This window comes from Eriocheir sinensis, chromosome 7 (genome assembly GCF_024679095.1).
Source record: "Eriocheir sinensis breed Jianghai 21 chromosome 7, ASM2467909v1, whole genome shotgun sequence".
Classification (NCBI taxonomy): Eukaryota; Metazoa; Arthropoda; class Malacostraca; order Decapoda; family Varunidae; genus Eriocheir; species Eriocheir sinensis.
In genome coordinates, this window is record NC_066515.1 from 26,971,866 (window position 1) to 26,986,883 (window position 15,018).

Consider the following 15,018-nt stretch of genomic DNA (forward strand, 5'->3'; position numbering starts at 1 on the left):
GGTGGCCGACATGTTCCAGCACGAAGGACACACGTACATGGCCTACCCCGACAGGCTTGCCGGCTGGCTGGAAATAGCCCACTTCCCACACGGCGCCACGTCCCAGAGAATCAAGACGCAACTGCGGCGATACTTCGCCCGCTGGGGGGCCCCGGAGCAAGTATCCACGGATGGCGGCACGAACCTGGCCAGCGACGAGATGATGGAGTTCCTGAAAAAGTGGGGCGTGTTGGTGCGCATGTCCTCTGCCCAATACCCACAATCCAACGGAAGGGCCGAGGTCGCCGTCAAGACAGCCAAGAGGCTCATCGTGCCCAACACCGGCGACGGAGGCAAACTCGACACTGACAGGATGGCGCTGGCTCTGCTACGGTACCTCAACACCCCGCTAAGAGGAGGAGACAGGTCCCCAGCCCAGTTTGCAGCGGGCAGGCAGCTGCGAGATGGAGTACCGACGGCCCACTGGCAGCTCATGGTTGACGGACAGTGGGGCTGGACGCTCCGCAGGCGAAAGGTGCAGATGGCAGACGACAACAACGCCCGGGAGGCAAGCAGCACACCCAGGAGGCTCCTGCCCCTATCGCCCGGTACGCGTGTGAGGGTCCAAAACCAGTCATCTAACCTGTGGGACCGGACGGGCCTCGTGGTGGAAGCCAGACCCCACAGACAGTATGCTGTCAGACTGGACGGCAGGGCGCGTCTCCATAAGGAACAGAAAGCATCTGAGGCCATCCACGGCGCCTAACCCCCACGGAGACAGGCCAGAGGTACAACAGAGTGGCGCCGGTCCTCCACGACCTGCGGCCGCCCCGTCTACAGCACTGACGCGTGACCCGTCACCGCAGCTGTGCCGACCGCGGAGGCACACACGGCGGCCTCACTGGCTGGATGACTTTGTATGAACACACACACACACCATCCCCCCGTTATGCTCCCACCCAGTCCATAGCATTGTATTCATTTCTAGTAGGAATAATAATTTTCAGATCCATTGTTGGGCACAGATGTATCTTGGAGGGGGGATGTTGGATGCACGAGATGTTTTCCGCCAGCGCCGGCACCCGCGAGGCGAACCTTTGTCAGTTACTCACTCACTCAGTAAACGGGAGCACACACGCCCTGCGTTTCCTTAGCCGGACATCTTACACTCACCAAGAAGCAGCAGACTGTCACACCAGCCAGTCAGGGGCAGGAGAGCCTTCTTGAGGAAGTGCCGGGCAGTGCCACCGCTCTGAAAAACCAACATTACAATGAGTGGATGAGCCCAGAACACTGCTGCTGCCCAGACTGACAACACAGTGCAGCCCGGCACACTACACGTGCTGCTATAAGCCACCACAGGAGGAGGAGGAGGAGGAGGAGGAGGAGGACTGGTTCACAGAGCCATGACATTCTTCTTCCAAACAACAAAACTGTTTCCTCAAAAACTTTTCTTACAAATTTCTGGTTCTTATAATTCCAATCTAACACTGACAGTTGTGGCCAGAACACTCTTCTGAGGACAAGGAAAACAAGCTGCATGTCCCCCCTGACCTGACCTGACCTGACCAAAGAAAAAGCCACCAAAAGCTGTCCACTCACTTCCTTCCTTTCTCTCTTCTTTCCTTCCTCTGGACACTCTGTTGACAGGAAAACAGTTAGGAAGAAAAAATAAAAGAAAATAAGAGTCAACACAACACACACACACACACACACACACACACACACGAAGAGGAAGGCTGTGAAAGGCAGGCAGGCACTTGTGGTGCCCCGCAGGGCACTACATCTACCAACACAGATGCAGTAACACCTCCTGACCCAGTACGAGCACCACAAATAAATAAAGAAGAAGAAAGCGATGATGAACGGTAGAATTCATCTAATAACAAGAACAATTTGAAGAACACAGCAAAGCGAGGCGACAGTGTGAAGAACAAACCATTATGGAAACACACAGGAAGTAAAAAGGGGCGTCTCAGGCCACCACATAGCTCTGCCGGAAACCACCCACTTCACCCAACGACAGCACCACGCTAAAGGACGAGAATCATGTAAACCCAAGCCATGTAGACTACTCATGAATATTCACTCTTATGTACTTATGAGGATGTAACCATATCATAGAGTGCACCCTCAGTGCCTAATGTGTAAAGTCAATGGTTATGACGTAGTAATGACGTATAGTGACGTAGGCAACCGCCCATATAAGGGGGTTCCTGTTGGATGTACGAGATGTTTTCTGCCTGCGCCCGCACCCGCGAGGCGAACCTCTGTCAGTTATTGACTCACTCAGTAAACGGGAGCACACACGCCCTGCATTTCCTTGGCCAGACATCTTACATGGCACAGTGAACGGAAGTCTGGACCTACTAACTGACCACTCCTCCCCGGCCGTCACCAGCCTCCGCTCCAGAGAAGTGCGAGCTGGAGATGTCGCCAGCCGCCTTTAAGTCACGGAGGAGGTCCATGGAGTGCTGGCTGCTTCTGTGCAGGTGGCCGCCACAGGAGGCAGTGCAACACGTCAGGCTCCAATGCGTCCCTGCCCTGCATTGGGCCCTGGACGCACGCTTCACTATGGACCGGTGGAGCACCCTGACTCCACCCACGGCCTTGGACGCCATCGGCAAGCTCGTCCTTCGGCCATATACACAGGCAGTGCAGTGGGCAGAGTTCTTTGGAGTGAGGCAGGAGCAGGAGTGTGTCAGTGAGTACATAACCAAGTGCACACAGAAAGCGACAGACTGTGCCTTTAAGTGCCAACAGCGTAGCACAGATTTGTCGGAGTACTTGTCGCTTAGAAAGTTAATGGGAGTCCTCCGTGACGTGACACTGAGGCAACAAGTGTACCAGGCGTGTGACTCAATCGGCAGTGTCGACGCCCTGAGGGCCATGTGTTGTGCTCACGAGGCCGCCCGTCGCGACACCACAGGTGGTGGAGGCCCGGGGCGGGAGGCTGCTCGTGCGGCTGGCACCGTGCAAAGCGAGGAGACCGAGTGCGAGGAAGAGTAGCTGTAATTTGAACTGAGCTATAAGATTAACAGTATTTATAACTGTTGGTGGAATTGAGGTTTTAAATCTAATAATTGTAATTCAGCTTAAGAGTTGTAAAAAGTAAACTAACTCATGTAAACAATATTCTCATGAGTAAATACACTCATCATATATATAAGGAAAAAAGTGCCCACCACCTCAGACAATTTGCTGGAAGACACTTAAAAATCCCTCCCTGACACTTACCCTGACGGTGGTATACAATATACATATTAGCGACGTTTCACAGGAGGTTTAATACATTATGTTAGTATCTTAATACTAACTAACAGCTTACGGAATATTGAAAACTTCTGAAAAAAATGTGAAAAGTTTTATAACAGCCATTGTATTCTGGCAGAGACACAGGTCAGTCAGGTGTCATGTTAGGTCTTGTTCATTAGGTTAGGTTAGAATTAAATAACACTAAACTTCCTAGCGATTTGATCACACCTTGGACAATGTATTGCATCAGCGGCACACATTAGGTTTTATGAGGTAATAATTCTTGCTTTAAACAGAACCAGCTCATGGGTAATATATATGACAACAATATTGCCCACCTAGCTGTGTGCTGGATAACCATTAACAGTACTATGCATTACTTACCAACTGACGCAGGGGCAGGTCGTGACGTGCAGGGCGGGGCAGGGCGGGGCGTCAGGGAGTGGACCTCCAGCATTAAAAAGTCATCCATTCAGCGCACGGTTTCTGTAAAATAGCAGCATCCCCATAATAAAGAGCATCATATACTGACCAAAGCAGAAATAAGTAGTACCAAGGAATCAAGGTACAAATGGAATACGAGAAATTTTCAGAGTAAATTCTCAGACGGGGTTAGATTAGGTTAGTTTTCTTTTTTTATTGACCCGGCGGTAGCAGCAAGAGATCATGTTTCGTAATGGTCCCTCTAAGCAAGAAAAATGAGAAAAAATCACCCCTCACACAGCTATGGGCTTGTGTAACCATCAACAGTGGTATGCATTTCTTACCAATGTGTGCCGGGAGGTCATGACGCAGGGCAGGGCGGGTCATCTGAGGCATGGAAGAGTCGGTCATTTAGGGGTTTCTGGAAACTATAACCTTATAAATAATAACAGGCATCATATATTTATTAGAAATGAACAGTCAGTGTCTCAAAATTGGTATGCAAAGCTAATATGCTACCTAACTCCTACTCCCAAGGTTAGGTTAGAATTGTTTTGAATCTTACAGTAAAGGGATGCAAGTCAAGGGTATATATAACAACACACCCCACATAGCTATGGACTGGAATATCCATTAACAGCAGGCATTTCTTACCAATTTATGCCAGGGGGCGGGCAGGCCAGGAAGGTGGGGCGGGGCGGGGCGGGTCATCTCACGCATGTAGTGGTTTCTGTAAAATACAAGGAATTACCAGACCTAAACCACTATTACACCAGCCCACTACACACCACAAAAAATGTCCACATATGCAAACTAACCGCCCCCCCCCCCCCTCCCAACCCAGCAGGGGGCTTCGTGGTGCAGTGGTTAGCACACTCGGCTCACAAACGAGAGAGCTCGAGTTCGATTCATACGACAGCCTTCCACGCCCGTGCACACGTGGATACATGAGATTAGTGCAGGAAAGATGTATTTTACCCGTGAAAACAAAAAATGTTACGGGTTAGGTTTCTGCCCAAGCCCGCCACGAAAAATATATATGCTTATTTTCTCAAAAAGGAAGACACTAAAGATCACGCCCGTACACCCACGTCAGCCTTCCACCCCCGTGCACACGTGGATATATGAGAGTAGTGCAGGAAAGATGTATTTTAGCCGTGAAAACGAAAAAATATGTTACGGGCTAGGTTACTGTCCCAGCCCGCCACGAAAAATATATATCCTTATTTTCTCAAAAAGGAAGCAACTTAAGATCATGCCCGTACGCCCATGTCAGTCTTCCACGCCTGTGCACACGTGGATATATGAGATTAGTGCAGGAAAGATGTATTTTAGCCGTGAAAACGAAAAAATATGTTACGGGCTAGGTTACTGTCCCAGCCCGCCACGAAAAATATATATCCTTATTTTCTCAAAAAGGAAGACACTTAAGATCACGCCCGTACGCCCACATCAGCCTTCCACGCCCGTGCACACGTGGATATATGAGACTAGTGCAGGAAAGATGTATTTTAGCCGTGAAGACGAAAAAAATATGTTACGGGCCAGGTTACTGCCCAAACCCGCCACGAAAAATATATATCCTTATTTTCTCAAAAAGGAAGACACTTAAGATCACGCCCGTACGCCCACGTCAGCCTTCCACGCCCGTGCACACGTGGATATATGAGACTAGTGCAGGAAAGATGTATTTTAGCCGTGAAGACGAAAATTTTGTTACGAGGTGAATGTCAAACTGCCCCGCCCCGCCCGCCGAGAATATTTGGGCTTGTTTTCTGCAATATTACATCATCTACGCTAACGCCAGTGTAGGAAAGCCTTTCCCCATCGACAGTGAATGCGTGGGGCGTTGTGGCGACTCTTGCAAACGATAATTAGTGACACAACGTAAGAAAAACTGTCTGTACGGGGCTGGGCTCAGGTCCGGCGGCCCCCGATGACGCGGGTGTTAGAATCGCTCCTAACGGGGTAACTAACGCTGGCACACCTGACCTGGCACCTCACACACCTGCCGGCACACCTCTAAATTATGTTGTAATAGTCCACGCCCCCCAGTGGCCAGTATTTAGGCCACATTACCTGATATTGCATGAGTCAACTCTAAGCCGTTCGTCAATAATCAAGCAAACGTTCGTGTTTTTTCCAAGTCAATGAAAAAAATGCATAAACGTCCCTTATTTCTAAACGTACAGCAATTCTGACGACACCACTGGAATACAACAGAATACATTAAAATACAACAGAATACAACAGAATAGAACAGAAAACAACAGAAAACAACAGAAAAAACAACAGAAAACAACGGGAAACAACAGAAAAACAACAAGAAACAACAGGAAACAAAAGAAAAACAAAAGGAAACAACAGAAAAACAAAAGAAAAGAACAGAAAACAACAGAAAACATTAGAAAACAACAGAAAAACAACAGAAAAATAACGGAAAACAACAGAAAGCAAAAGAAAAACAACAGAAAACAAAAGAAAACAACAAAAAAACAACCGAAAACAACAGAAAATAACAGAAAAACAATATAAAACAACAGAAAGCAAAAGAAAAACAACAGAAAACATAAGAAAACAGAAAAACAGCAGAAAACAACAGAAGAGAAAAGAAAAATAACAGAAAAACAACCGAAAAACAAAAGAAAACAAAAAACAACAGAAAAAAAAAAATAGAAAACAGCAGAAAACAACAGAAAAACATCAGAAACCAACAGGAAACAACAGAAAAACTACAAAAAACAACAGAAAAATAACAGAAAACAACAGAAGACAACAGAAAACAGGAAAACAAGAGAAAACAACAGAAAAACAACAGAAAACAAAAGAAAAACTACAAAAAACAACAGAAAACAAAAAACAACAACAGCAAACAACAGAAAACAACAGGAAAACAACGTAAAACAACAGAAAAACAAAAAACAACAGAAAACAACAGCAATACAACAGAAAACAACCGAGATACAACAGAAAGCAACAGAAAACAGAAAACTACAAAAAAACAACAGAAAACAGCAAGAAAACAACAGAAACAACAGAAAAACAACAGAAAAAGAAAAGAACATGACCTTATTACAAATTCTACCTACTCCCATTAGCCCCCCATTACTATTAATCCCCGCCCCCTTTATTTATCACCACGCAATTTACTGTCCCCATTTACCCATTATTCGACACCGAACATGACCTAATTACGAATCCCACCTACTCCATTAGCCCCCCCATTACTATCGACCCCGCCCCACTGATTATCACCACGCAACTTACTGCCCCATTAACCCAGTATTTGACACCTCACATGACCCATTTTCGAGTTTCATGTACTCCCATTCGCCCCTCTATTACCATTAGCCCGCCCTTTAATTATCACCACGCAATTTACTGACCCCATTTACCCATTATTCGACACCGAACATGACAAAATTACGAATTCCACCAACTCCACTGGCCCCCATTACCATTAACCCCCGCCCTTTTTAATTATCACCATGCAATTTACTGACCCCATTTACCCATCATTCGACACCGAACATGACCAAATTTCGAGTTTCACCTGCACCCATTAGGCCCCTCCATTACCGTAATCCCCGCTCCCTTTAATTATCACCACGCAATTTACTGACCCCATTTACCCATTACTCGACACTGAACATGACCTAATTACGAATTCCACATACTCCCATTAGCCCCCCCATTACCATTAACCCCCGCCCTTTTTAATTATCACCACGCAATTTACTGTTCCCATTTACCCATTATTCGACACCGAACATGACCAAATTACGAATTCCACCTACTCCCATTAGCCCCCATTACCATTCACCTCCGCCCTCTGATTATCACCACGCAATTTACTGACCCCTTTAACCCAGTATTTGACACCTCAAATGACCTATTTTCGAGTTTTACCTACTCCCATTAGCCCCCCCCCCCATTACCATTAACCCACGCCCCCTTTAATTATCACCACACAATTTATTGACCCCATTTACCCATCATTCGACACCGAACATCACCTAATTACGAAATCCACCTACTCCCATTAGCCCCCCCCCCCCATTATCATTAACCCCCGCCCCCTCTCATTATCACCACGCAATTTACTGACCCCATTATTCCAGTATTTGACACCTCACATGATCCATTTTTGAGTTTCACCTACACCCATTAGCCCCCCCCATTACCATTCACCCCGCCTCTAATTATCACTACTCAATTTACTGACCCCATTAACCCAGTATTTGACACCTCATGACCTATTTTCGAGTTTTACCTACTCCCATTCGCCCCCCTCCATTACCATTAACCCAAGCCCTTTTTAATTATCACCATGCAATTTATTGACCCCATTTACCCATCATTCGACACCGAACATGACCTATTTTCGAGTTTCACCTGCACCCATTAGGGCCCCCTCCATTACCATAAACCCCCGCCCCCTTTAATTATCACCACGCAATTTACTGACCCCATTTACCCATTACTCGACACTGAACATGACCTAATTACGAATTCCACATACTCCCATTACCCCCCCCATTACCATTAACCCCCGCCCCCTTTAATTATCACCACACAATTTACTGTTCCCATTTACCCATTATTCGACACTGAACATGACCAAATTACGAATTCCACCTACTCCCATTAGCCCCCATTACCATTCACCTCCGCCCCTCTGATTATCACTACTCAATTTACTGACCCCATTAACCCAGTATTTGACACCACATGACCTATTTTCGAGTTTTACCTACTCCCATTAGCCCCCCATTACCATTAACCCACGCCCCCTTTAATTATCACCACACAATTTACTGTCCCCATTTACCCATTATTCGACACCGAACATGACCAAATTACGAATTCCACCTACTCCCATTAGCCCCCCCCCCCCCCCCATTATCATTAACCCCCGCCCCCTCTCATTATCACCACGCAATTTACTGACCCCATTATTCCAGTATTTGACACCTCACATGATCCATTTTCGAGTTTCACCAACACCCATTAGCCCCCCCTCCATTACCGTTAGCCCCCGCCCCCTTTAATTATCACCACGCAATTTACTGACCCTATTTACCCATTCTTCGACATCGAACATGACCTAATTACGAATTCCACCTACTCCCATTAGCCTTCCACGCCCGTGCACACGTGGGTACATGAGACTAGTGCAGGAAAGATCTATTTTAGCCGTGAAAACGAAAACTATGTTACGGGCTAAGTATCTGCCCCAAGCCCGCCATGAAAAATATATATCCTTATTTTCTCACAGAGGAAGACACTTAAGATCACGCCCGTACGCCCACGTCAGCCTTCCACGTCAGGGGCTTCCACATGCCGGGCAAGCCATCCACCGCGGACATCAGATCGTGGTATGGCTTCGTAAACCAGCTCGCCCCCTTCCTCGCCACCGCGCCGATCATGAACACCTTCCGGGAGTTACTGAAGAAACCAACCAGAAGACACGTGTACTGGGACGACCAGCTTCAGTAGAAATTCCGCCAAGCCCAGGACACTATATGCCAGCTGGCCAAGGACGGTCTGACGTATTACGATAAAACCCGCCCCACCGCTGCCATCACCGACTGGAGCCGAGAGGGCATCGGATTCGTCATCCTCCAGCAGTACTGCAGTTGTGCATCGGCCTCCGCCCCATACTGCTGTAAGGGCGGGTGGCACCTGGCCCTGTGCGGCAGCCGGCACCTCACCACCGCCGAGGCTGGATACGCAGCTGTGGAAGGGGAGGCTCTGGCGGTGGCGTGGTACCTCCAAAAGGCGAGGTTGTTCCTGCTGGGATGCCCAAACCTCACCATCGTGACCGACCACCGCCCCCTTGTGAAGCTCCTAGGAGACAGCTCTGACGAGCGTTGTCAACCCCAGGCTCTTCAGGCTCAAGGAACGAACACTACAGTTCCGATTCCAAATCAAATACCTCCCTGGGAAGAGCAACACCGCCGCCGACTTTCTGTCCCGCTACCCAGCTCTCAGGGCACCCCCGACAACAGCGGACCTCGACTCGGACGAGGATATCATCGGGGCAGTCGCCGCCGCAGTCATAGCCTGCACCGATCGGGAGGGACGCGTGGTGGACGAAGAGGAGGTCAAGCGGAAGGCCGCCGACGACCCGACGTACCAGATGTTAGTCGCCAAGGTCATGGCGGGTGACTGGCACCAGCATAAAGCACAAGAAGTGGCATCCCTGCGTCCCTTCTATGGGGCGAGGGACAGGCTGGCAGTGATGCACGACGTAGTGACATACGTTTGACCAGGGGTACGTGCGCCTCGTCATCCCCGAAGCTCTCCGACAGCAGGTAGCAGCAAACCTACACGCCAGCCACCAGGGCCTCGATTCCATGCTGCGGAGGGCGAGGCAGTGTGTATACTGGCCGGGGATTGAGGGGGACCTGCGGCACCACCGCTCCGCATGCACAGAATGCGAAACACGCGCCCCATCGCAGCCCGCAGAAACGCTGGCGATGACGCCGCCCCCTGAGTACCCGTTCCAGCAGACGGTGGCCGACATGTTCCAGCACGAAGGACACACGTACATGGCCTACGCCGACAGGCTTGCCGGCTGGCTGGAAATAGCTCACTTCCCACACGGCACCACGTCCCAGAGAATCAAGACGCAACTGCGGCGATACTTCGCCCGCTGGGGGGCCCCGGAGCAAGTATCCACGGATGGCGGCACGAACCTGGCCAGTGACGAGATGATGGAGTTCCTGAAAAAGTGGGGCGTGTTGGTGCGCATGTCCTCTGCCCAATACCCACAATCCAACGGAAGGGCCGAGGTCGCCGTCAAGACAGCCAAGAGGCTCATCGTGCCCAACACCGGCGACGGAGGCAAACTCGACACTGACAGGATGGCGCTGGTGTCATCAACCACCTTTCAACAATCACATCCAACGCCTACCACCAGATGCGTTTAACACAAATTATCAACAGTCATTCGCATACCTTAATTGCGCTTCTTATTTTCATCACGCGCAAACATGTGTGCTTACCCAGGGCTGTGAACAAGGGTGCCTTCGTACACCAGCCTAATATATTTGGTGACCTCTGACCATACTGTCATAACATTACCGATGATAAATTGCCCTTGTGATGGTAAACCTCTCCCTTATTCTTCCTCTTCACTATTCCACCTTTCACCCCCTCTCATTTCCCTCTATTTCCTCACATCGCCAAACAGTGACTGGTGCGTCAATCTGTAAGAAGGCTGATACAAATGAACCAGGTAATTACAGTTAGAGCGAGATCAATTAGAGCGAACCGCAATTAGCGCAAGCCACCATCTACCAAGAAAAAAATTAATTAGTGCGAAAGCCTCAGTTAGCCCGGCCGCCCCTCACGGCGGGAGTCTGTTCTCACTACCCCAATAAACGTATCTATTCATCGCTGACCTCTGACTCCACCTCTCACCCCAACAAGCTTTTATATTAATGATGAAAACCTTCGTAACACACACACACACACACACACACACACACACACACACACACACACACATACCATTTTAGCGACCTGCCCTGAAGCCAAGACTGTTAGTTCACGTGTACGGCTGGGCGCCCGAAACCTGAGGAGGAAGAAGAAAAGTTAGGCCCATGCTCTTACATATGTTGGCACACAAGTAGGCCTACACATATTTGACAAGGCTTTCACAGGAGTTGTGGGTATGTCCACGGGTTCATTTATTCTCTTTTCTCCTCCATATATTACGTTTAGCTGGCTCAAGTGGTAGTTTAGGGTTACCAGCCCTTAGTAGTACTTGGCGTATTGTCTTTTCTGACCCCAAACTATCGCCCCATAAAGATAACAATATGCATTTATAATTATTGTTAACGTCGGTAATTACTGATGCTCTTTTTTGCAATATTTATGGGCCAGAAACAGAAAGATACAATGTTATGCCTACGGTAAGCTGGTAACATTGAGGGGAGTGAGGGAGAATAATAAAGCTTTGTCCTAGGGCCACCTGGGTGTTATTCTATACATATACCGTCCCTGGCACCAATGACTGGCACCACACTGATTCTGGCACCACACAAATCTATGCCACTATGAACACTGCCTGGCATCACATAGCACTGCATAACACCTGACCCCATGTCACAGGAGAGGGGTAGGCAGGTCAGGTAACAAGACAGCCTAACACTGGGTAACTAATCTGTCTTGCATCACATAACACTGTCTGTGGCACTGTTAACACTGCCTGGCACTCCAGGCCCACGGGTGATAAAAGAGGGGAGGGACACTCAGGAAGATATTGCAGACCAGTGAGTTACATGAAGACTGGCCAACATTACACCCATCTATAAGAAGGCTGATACAAATGAACCAGGTAATTACAGACCAGTGAGTTACATGAAGACTGGCCAACATTACACCCATGTATAAGAAGGCTGATACAAATGAACCAGGTAATTACAGACCAGTGAGTTTGACCTGTCATATGCAAAATAATGGAAACCAAAATAAGAGAAAATTTTCAGAGCATTTGAAGAATTATCAACCACTCAGCAGAAAACAATACTACAGACGGGCAGATGATGAACGGTGCCGGCTGCAGCTCATTGCCTTGCTGGACCAATGGACACAGTATCTGGACGAAGGCAGCGCAGTGGATGTTGCATATTGCGATTCTGCTAAAGCATTTGATAAAGTTCCACACAGGAGATTAATTGAGAAAAAAGTTATAACATCAGGGGCAACATTTTAAACTGGATAGCAGCATTCTTTTCCATTTCCAGCAACTACGATGGGGTTTTGACAAGCGGACAGGTGACGTGTTTATGTCACAAGGGTGTATTTTGACGCTCTTCCCTTTCTTCACCCTGGAGCTGGCAGTCTCACCGCCCATCGACCTGAAAGAAACCGTGAGGCCAGCGTGGAGAAATACACCCTTGTGACATAAACACGCCACCTGTCCGCTTGTCAAAACCCCGTCGTGTGTGCTAGAAATCTTGTAATTACCACCATGCCGTGCCTTTCCTTAAAATGTTTCTTGAACAAACCACCTCCTCCTCCAGTCTATTCCATGCTTCTGTGTGGGTGTGTGGGTGTCCCTTCCCCCAAGTCCCCGAAGGCTCACTTTTTGATGGCGACTCCCCCAAAGAGGTAGGCACGGTTGAGGAAGAAGACATTGAGCACCCGGTGAGAAATCTGCATGGTGGGCGACAGCACGATGCTCACATTCTGGTAGGTCATCTTGGTGTCACGCTCCTGAGGGGGAAGACTGAGGTGAGGAGAAGGTATGTTGGGGGGACACAGCCGTTAATTAACCCGGTAGCAGCGACGGGCCAAATTTGTGGCTTTACCATGTAGCAGCGACGGGCCAAATTTGTGCCATGATTTAAACCTCCAAAATAGATGATACATAATCTGATCACAAATTCTTTGATATATAGAAGTATAGAAGGAAAAGAGAGGAATACAGAAGGAAAAGAGAGGAGAACAGAAGGCAAATAAAAAGAATATGGAGGAAAAAGAAGGACAAAAGAGGAAAATTGAAGGAAAAGAGAGAGAGAGAGAGAGAGAGAGAGAGAGAGAGAGAGAGAGAGAGAGAGAGAGAGAGAGAGAGAGACTGCGAGCTCCGGGGTGAGGAAAGGGAAGAGCCTGCGCGGAAAAGTACACCCCTTGTGACATAAACACGTCTGCTGGCTTGTCAAAACCAGGCTGGATGTGCTAGAAATGTTGTAATTACCACCACACAACGCCCTAAACGCACACCCACTAAAGAGCTTGTGGTGATGATAAGCGAGGGTTGTTTTGGTAGGTGACAGCCCTGTGTGACCTGCTGTGGCCTTGGTCAGGTCAGCCTTGACGTGAGATTAACTTTAATTAACAAGAGTACTACATCACAGCGGTGCGAATATTCCCGAAGCCTCTGTATAGGGTCCTAGGGTCACATGGGTGTTATTCTATACATTTGCCGTCCCCGGCACGAATGGCTGGCATCACACTGATTCTGGCACCACACGAATCTATGCCACTGTGAACACTGCCTGGTAACATAACACTGTCTGTGGCACTGCATATTAAACACCCTGGCTGAGCCCACATCACAGGAGGGGGGTCACACCAGGTAGGTGGTTAACAAGACACTGTAACACTGGGTAACTAATCTGTCTTGCATCACGTAACACCTGCTGAACATGGAACTGTCGGTGGCACTGTTAACACTGCATAACACCTGAGAGCCCACGTCACAGCCCGTCACCTTAACACAGTGACGTAACACAGCCAGTAACAGCCCTATCATGTATCCAGGTAACAGAATACTACTAATGTCACAACGTGTAACACTCTCTGGGATCACGTAACACATTTAAACACTGCTGCTGCCACGTCACACACTCGTCCGTCACATGACGTAACTCTGTACTATGAAGGTGAGAAAACACTCACGGAAAGCGATTAATCTCTTTTTTTTCACCTTTAGAAGCAGAGCAGCAGGGCCTGAAACCTCATCAACGGTAACCTGATTTTGGGGGCGGTTGATGCTTGAGGTCAATGAGTCACATATTTGACAAGGCTTTCGTAGGCGTTGTGGGGGCCAATTACAGAGGTAGATAATGACCCTGGTGGTAGCTTGACCCTTCCTCTGTACCATGAACGTTAAAAGTCACTCACGGGAACACGATTCATCTCCTTTGTGACCTCTTAAGAACAGCTGATACGGCGCGGGGTCATAATTCGTCACCTATAAACACGTATTTGACAAGGCTTCCGTAGGCGTTGTAAGCATTTTCAGGGGTATTCAATGACCCTGGTGGTAGTTTGACCCTTCCTCTGTACCATGAACGTAAAAATACACTGTCTTACCGCCAAAAACACTGCAAGCACCTCTCAAAACACGTCGTGAAGGAGGAACTGCGTGGACGATCAGCTGTGTTATGATTTTTTACCGCGCACCGATGCTAGATTATCGTACTCAAAGCCGCGCATTTACCGGCTTCTGACCCATACCTGATGCCAAGAAGCCCCAATAATTAACCCTTTAAACAATAATCATATGTGAAGGCGGTTATTTGGGTGATAAAAGCAGTGTGGGGCTCAGAAATCGCCAGGTGTCCCGCACTGGACTCTCGTACTTGAGGTGAAAGTGTTATACTTTGGGTCCCTAGAAAAAAAAAAAAGCGGCCATGTCCTGCAAAAGGCGACTTAACGGGAAGGAAACGAGACGAGGAATCCATTTCTGGCCTCGGCATAACGATACACTAAATATTAAGGGAGATATCGGCACGGAAAACTAGCGTGAAATTATCAAAAAAACATGAAAATCAATTATATTTATGTTATTTGAAGCTATTTTCATGCAAACGGCGACTCTTCATGGGTAAAATAAGACGAGTA

At 48.1% G+C, this 15,018-nt stretch overlaps 1 long non-coding RNA gene across 2 annotated transcripts; it reads right to left on the minus strand.

Annotated features, from left to right (window-relative positions):
• Positions 1–926: 926 nt before the first annotated feature.
• Positions 927–14,767, minus strand: LOC126995261 (uncharacterized). Of its 2 annotated transcripts, none has more exons than XR_007750199.1 (7): positions 14,488–14,767; positions 12,755–12,885; positions 11,176–11,239; positions 4,312–4,387; positions 4,002–4,078; positions 3,619–3,720; positions 927–1,231 (listed from the first exon to the last, which is right to left on the minus strand). It is a non-coding gene; the product is annotated as an uncharacterized LOC126995261 (long non-coding RNA). The 2 variants fall into 2 exon arrangements; XR_007750198.1 differs by having other exon boundaries at positions 929–1,231; positions 4,002–4,085.
• Between the last annotated feature and the right edge of the window lie 251 nt (positions 14,768–15,018).